The sequence below is a fragment of the Lissotriton vulgaris genome, chromosome 3_1 (assembly GCF_964263255.1).
Source record: "Lissotriton vulgaris chromosome 3_1, aLisVul1.2, whole genome shotgun sequence".
NCBI classification, from domain to species: Eukaryota; Metazoa; Chordata; class Amphibia; order Caudata; family Salamandridae; genus Lissotriton; species Lissotriton vulgaris.
This window is the reverse complement of record NC_141689.1, coordinates 123,668,187-123,674,842: the sequence shown is the minus strand read 5'-3', so window position 1 is coordinate 123,674,842 and position 6,656 is coordinate 123,668,187.

Sequence of the window (6,656 nt, the reverse complement as noted above, 5' to 3'; positions counted from 1 at the left end):
AATATTAGGTGCCATTCTCTTTGTTCTGACTATTGTGGTGATAGCTGTAATAGCCTGGGTAGTTGAACTTGTGGTGCCTGCACGTGAACATTTGCTGCCGACTACCCCGGCTCCATCTGAACATTTTCACTTTACATTACCCTACCATGAAGAACGACATCGGCAAACTTATCTGAATAACAGTTTTATTCAGATTCTTCATCACACGCATAATATGACCAATACTTCGAATTGCTGGGTGTGTGGGATGTTGCCGGGGCACCAGAAGAGAGGGGGCACCCCACTCATTCCACTCCCGTTTTCGCATAATGGATCGTGCAATGCCTGGTACACCCTCCTCTTTACTTTGAGATGGCCAACTAGAGGGGGGGTGCTTTTCCGTTTGAATAAAATATGCTCCCATGACAAGGATGGGTTTCCACGGGCTGAGGGTACTCGATTTGAATGGGAAGAGTACAGGCCCGACAACGTGTCTGCCCCGCGTGTGTACAGCAATCAAAGAAATATTAATGTATCCAGCTCACATGTCATTAATGTCATTGCTACTAAAGCCGATTTGTGTATTAGAAATAAAGGTTCGATTGCGGTGGGGAAAAGTGAATGTAACACCACTCTTACTTTTGATAGCCCGAATGGCATCTCATTTGTAGCATCTCGAAACACGTATTTTATTTGTGGAACGAAGGGTTATCATCAGCTCCCATTGGGATGGTTGGGCACGTGCTATGTATCGTTTGTGCTACCTCCTGTATTCATTGCCCCACCAATGTATCACAATGACTATACCTTGTATCATGACTTTGTCCTGAATAGAGTTAAGCGGACTGTTGTTCTGGACAACATAGACCAGACTGATACTGCCTTGCAACAGTATGTGGACTTTAATTTGGGACTATTTTCCTTCATGGGGGCTGCGTTGAACAGCCGGAAAATAAGACGATTGACACGTGTTGTCGAGGCTGTAGCGAATGACACTGCCATTGCCCTAGGAAACATCACTGAGGAATTACAGATTTCTAGAATCGTTACGCTCCAGAATCGGATGGTGCTAGGTGTGGTTCTGGCTGACCGTGGGGGGCATGCAGAATTATCGGAAGTAGCTGCTGCGTGTACATACCGGACAATTCTCCATCTGTTTATGATGCCATATCAAAGCTCCACAAAATAGCAGCTGAGATACATCCGGACAATGGAACTTGGACGCTTTCAGGATGGTTCTGGTCAATGCTTACCACTTGGGGCTGGAAACTGTTGACGATTCTATGTATAATTGTGGGGGCAATGTTTTTTATATGCCTATGTATTCAATGTGGTCCAGCCTTATGTTCCATGTGCCTATCAGCTTGCATACCATCAAGACGAGCTTTTGCTCATGACAAAATGATGCTTCATAAGGAAGTAACTCAGATAATGTTAATAGACATCGAGGACGAACATCCTGATTATGTTCACTATGAGGTAGATTCAGCTAAACGCTAAAAGGGTTGTCTGTCGTAATTGGCATGGCCGCGTTAGCGATTAGCTGAAACTACACGTTGTCCTCCTTAACTTGGCTATATATGAAAACGCCATTTTTAATGTTGCGGCGGCCATCTTAGACCATGAGCGGCCTCGTGGCCGGCGTGCCCTTTAGTCCGTTGTCCGTACCACTGACCACTTCAGTCTGCCCAGCAACAGGCTATTTTTAGTACTGGTCAAGCTTGCACATGCGCAGTCCCAACTGACCAGTTAGCCTTCAGGAATGTGCGTCAAACTGACCAGCGGAGTTGTGCCCCCTCCAATAAGCTGGCTGGGTTCCAAAACATGACCATATATGTACATGAATGTGTTTTAAACTTGTGCCGCCTATCTTTTATTGCCCCAAAACTGTATATAAATCGGGGTCACACCGGTGTTCGGTGTGATACCTCTTGCATTACCGAAGGGTGCTGTTTGAGTGTACCACCACCCCATGGGGTCTTAATAAACTTGTTCTTTGACTTTTACAGTTTCCGTGCCAACAGTTCTTGAGTGTAAGTGGGTTATCTTCGGAGCATGTAGGCCGTGGGAACCCTGATTACTACACCAATTGCTTAAGAAGTGGCTAGTGGGATTCTCAATAGCTGAGTGGTTTTAGCGTCCACAACCCCCTAATACTGTCAGTTGCAGAGACAAACAAAAGTAGGGTCGCAAACAGGGGGGCTGGGACAAACTTAGAAAAGTTTACGGATCACGGCAGGTGTTTGAAATGGTCAAGGATTAATGGTGAAAGCTTTTATAGGACCTTTGCAAAAGAGGGGAAACAGTTTTTAGAGGAATATTTAGATTTATCAGGGGAAGGACCATCCTTAGTGGAGGCATTGAGGAAATAGGCCCCCTGATAGATGGTCTTTTGCAGATGACAGGGCAGGGTAAGCCTAAATATGATCCTAGATGGTTTGATAGAGGGTGCTCCCTCGCACAGAGGAACCTAAGAGCTGCCCTAATAATTAACCCAAGGGACAAATGCAGGGTTATGCAATGCAGGTTAATTTATAAGCAATAAGTAGAGCGCAGGAAGAGTGCACTCCAAACCCAAACCTGGGAGGACCTGAGAGGAGCTGCCGAAAGGAAAGATATTACCACCTTTTGGAAGATAGTTAATAACCCCTGTTTTCAAGATGTAAATAGCCCACAGATAGGATTGAATGTTCTATCCGAACAGTGGATGGAGCATTTTAGAGTGCTCTATAATCGGGGGAATAGCGAGGCTCAGGATAACGAGGAGTGGGTGGGGAGGTGGAATGTCACACTAGAATTTACCCTGGAAGAGATTACTGCTGGTTTCCTGGGTCTCACAAAAAAAAAATCACCGGGACCGGACGGGATCCCCCTGGACCTTTAAGTAAGGTGGATCTATGGACACCAATTTTAACAAGAGTAATAAATGCTGCTATAGCTACCGGTCTCCCCCGTTCGTGGTCATCTGCCATAATAGTCCCCATTATCAAAAAGAGGAATAGAGATAGTCCCCAGTGCTATCACCCTTTCTCCCTGATAGATGTAACTGACAAAGTGCTGGGATGTGCTATTTTAAATCGCCTGATGAACTAGGCTAAGGAACAACATAATATTACTGACGTCCAGTAAGGATTTAGGGCTAAAAGATCAACAACAGATCAATGCTTAAATTTATATTTATTGGTGGCTAAATACACCATTGCTAATAAGGAAGCGGTTTATCTAGCCTTTATGGACCATACTGCAGCATTCAACTGTGTTAACAGGGAAGAAGTTGTGGGTTTTAATGAGTAATTTAGGGGTAGATCAAGACCTTATTAAGATTGTGAGAGCCCTGCATTGGAACACCTCGCCAAACTTAGGTATAATTTAGAGGGCAGAAGCACGGAGCCTTTCATTTGCACTAGTGGTGTGCGACAGGGGTGTATTTTGGCACCGTTATTTGTTTTCCCTGTATTTAAATGGCCTAGAACAAGCCCTAATAAGCCTGAATGTGGATTCAGTCAGAGCAGGCAGAAGAGCAATCCCTGTCCTGCTTTACGCAGTCGATGCGGTCTTGTTGGCACGTACTCCATTGGGACTACAGCGACTGGTAGATAGTTTTGTGGATTTTATGAATAATTTAGATCTGTCTGCTAACCTGACTAAGTCGTACGTTATGGAGACAGGGACCAAATCAAGGAAAAAGTTTCATTATAGAATAGGCGAACACAGTTTGGAGAAGGTGCCGTCCTTCTCGTATCTGGGCATTTTATTTGATGGCCGTTTAAATTTTAAAGCATTAATTGAGGAGCGCTGTAATAAGCTAGTGTCTAGTACAGGAGCAATTATGAATTTTGGCCGCAGACTAGGACAGTGGTCCCTGAAGCAAATGATGAATTTATATAACTCAATCTGCTACTTCAAAGCTGTGTATGGTGCGGAACTTTGGGGGTTTGTCGATTCTGACAAACTACAGGTTGAGGTTAATAAATATTTGAGAAGGCTTCTCAAAGTCCCCCAGTGCGTCTCCTCTTATATTGCTCAAGAAGAACTGGAGGGAGCTTTAATAGGGAACAAGGTGCAGATTAGGCCCCTGCTAGCATGGCTAAACATCTGGGTTAATCCAGAGGCCATGATTACTAGGCATATAATCATGGATTGCCTGGGTAGGGACAGGGGAATGAATATTCCATGGCTGAAGTAGATAAAGGTCATTCTTGAATGCATTGGCTGTAAGGATCTCTTCTCAAAGCTGACCAGAATTATAGGCCGGGATCAGGACAGAGTGAAGGAGATGTTTTTTACCTATAAAGCATCATCTAGAGAAGAGGGGGAACGGGGTAAACAGTCAGTCAAAGCTATCAGCTTAGTGAGGACCTGTGTGTAGGAATGGAACCTTACCTTGCCCTCATACACAAGGCCCAGGACACATTTTTAATCACACATTTTAGGCTCAACCTTTTACACCATCTACTGGCCGATCCGGTAGGTTTTACCAGTTCAGTTGAGCCCAAGGGCCCCTGCGGCTGCGATCAACGATCTCCGCAGGATACCCTTCATTTTGTATTACTATGCCCCTTTTCTTCATTGCCCAGGTGCTGTTTTTTAGTTAGTCTGCTGAAAAAAACTACATTTAGGCACGCTAAGGTGGCCCTTTTATATTTACAAATGGCCCAAGACCCCTTGACCCTACTCGCTATAACGAGTTTTGTAAGGTTAGCAGTCAAACTAAGAGAGACAAGAGGGATCTGTGGAAGTAAACCCCCCCACAAATTATGTGTAACATGTGGGGGTTGGACGGGGGCCTAATGAAATGTAATTGGAATAGCCTTTGTATTCATTTTTAAAATGTATATTATTCTTATTTTAAACTGCACTTTTATGGTGTTCTTGTAAAATGCCGAATACAGCAAATTTGAATTTGAATTTGAATGGCATGTGATTATGCTGCTGGAGATTTGTCACCCTCTCCAGATTAATCTGCTCTTTGAATCAGGTTTCCCTCAATTGTAATCATGTAAAACACATTATGGATGCCAAGAAATTAATTGTCAGCCACAAAATTGTCAAAGTATATTTTAAATCCCCAGTTAAATTAAACCTGAATGAGAAGTTGGTAATCTCATTCAGAAATCAACAATGAATGAGATCCAGAAGGGGACACATGTGTAAATATTTGTATTAAATGGGGTAAATAAATGTGTCAGCAATAGGGAGCCACCTCTACTAACTCAACCAAGTTCTAAGCAAACATGATTGGTGTTGCTTACTGATATTTCTACTCAGATCAACAGTGGTATGATCATTTGATTAATGATCACACATGCTCCCTGAAGGATTGTGGAAGCCTGGGCCTCACAGTGACAGCTGGATCATTGATTAAAAGTCTTTAGGGCGTATAGACAAACAATATCTGACAATGCTCTAGGAAAAATTACCTACCTTTAGGATGGCATTCTGCATGTTTTTAAGGTACCCATCAATCTTGATTTGCCTGGCTTCCATGCAGTCCAGCCCCTGCATATTGCAGTGGAAGAAGCAGTCAGAAATTGAGGTGGGGGCAGCAGTGATGGACCCTGGTGGGTGGCTGCCACTGACTGCGGTGCTGGTGTTGAGAGGCTGAAGGTGCTGGGGGCTGGCAAGGGCCCTGAGCAGCAGCCTCCTCCTCGTCCTGGGCCACCAGTCACCAGTACTCATCACATATAACCTCTAGCTCCTGCTGCTGCTGCCAGGCTGCTACATCCTGCTGAGTTGAATGAACAACAGTAATAGCTAGTAAGAAAAAAGAGAAGTTATAAGCAATGCTCTGTGCAAAACACTTGTTTACAATTATGTAGTGGATGGCACAGCAGCACTGCAGTACGTTGCTGTTCCCCTATGGCCATTTGATTTAATGTGATCAGAGTCTCAGCCATTGACCCACACATGGAAATGGTAAATGCACTAACTGTCTGAAAGGATTTAAGGCAGAATATAAACACAGCACACCAGTTTTAAAAAACATGCTGTTCCAGTATTTTAGTGAAAAAAGAAGATGGGATATAGGCCTATAATTCTTCAGGTTAGCGACGTCTGCCCCGTCTTTTTCAGTCAGGGGGTTACTCTGGCTTCCCTAAAGTTACTTTGGACCCTCCCAGTTTCCAGAGATAAATTTAACAGAGCGAGGATCTCTCCCTCTATCACTGGTAAAGCCATGTTGAATACCCTTGAAGGGCATGGGTCCGCTGGTGAGCCTGACTTAATTTGAGCCGTAATGTGGGACAAGGAGTCATAGTCTAGCTTCGGAAAGGAGGCAAAATGCTCCCTAAAGGCACATTGTGGTTCATTCATAACCAGGGGACTATGGCTAATGGGGGTATTATGTATGAAAGTTAGGATGTCCCTTTATTTATCCAGGAAAAAGGTCAGGACAGTGCTCTGGGTTAGCGACTGTTTCCAGCACCTGCTATTGGCTGAGTTCCTTCAGACTACTAAAGGTTTATTTTTGCTTGTTATCCACCTCCATGATCCTGGCCTCGTAGTACTTGGTCTTTCTTGCCATAATGGCTTTTTTGTATGCGCCTCTGGGTCATATGACTTACGGCACCGCCTCTCGTGTTGGCACAGGGTCCATTTCTATCACCTTAGTTCCTCTGTGAACCAGGGGGCTCCCTTGCCCTTATTCCTCACTCTTTCACTGTGGGCGTGGGCCACCC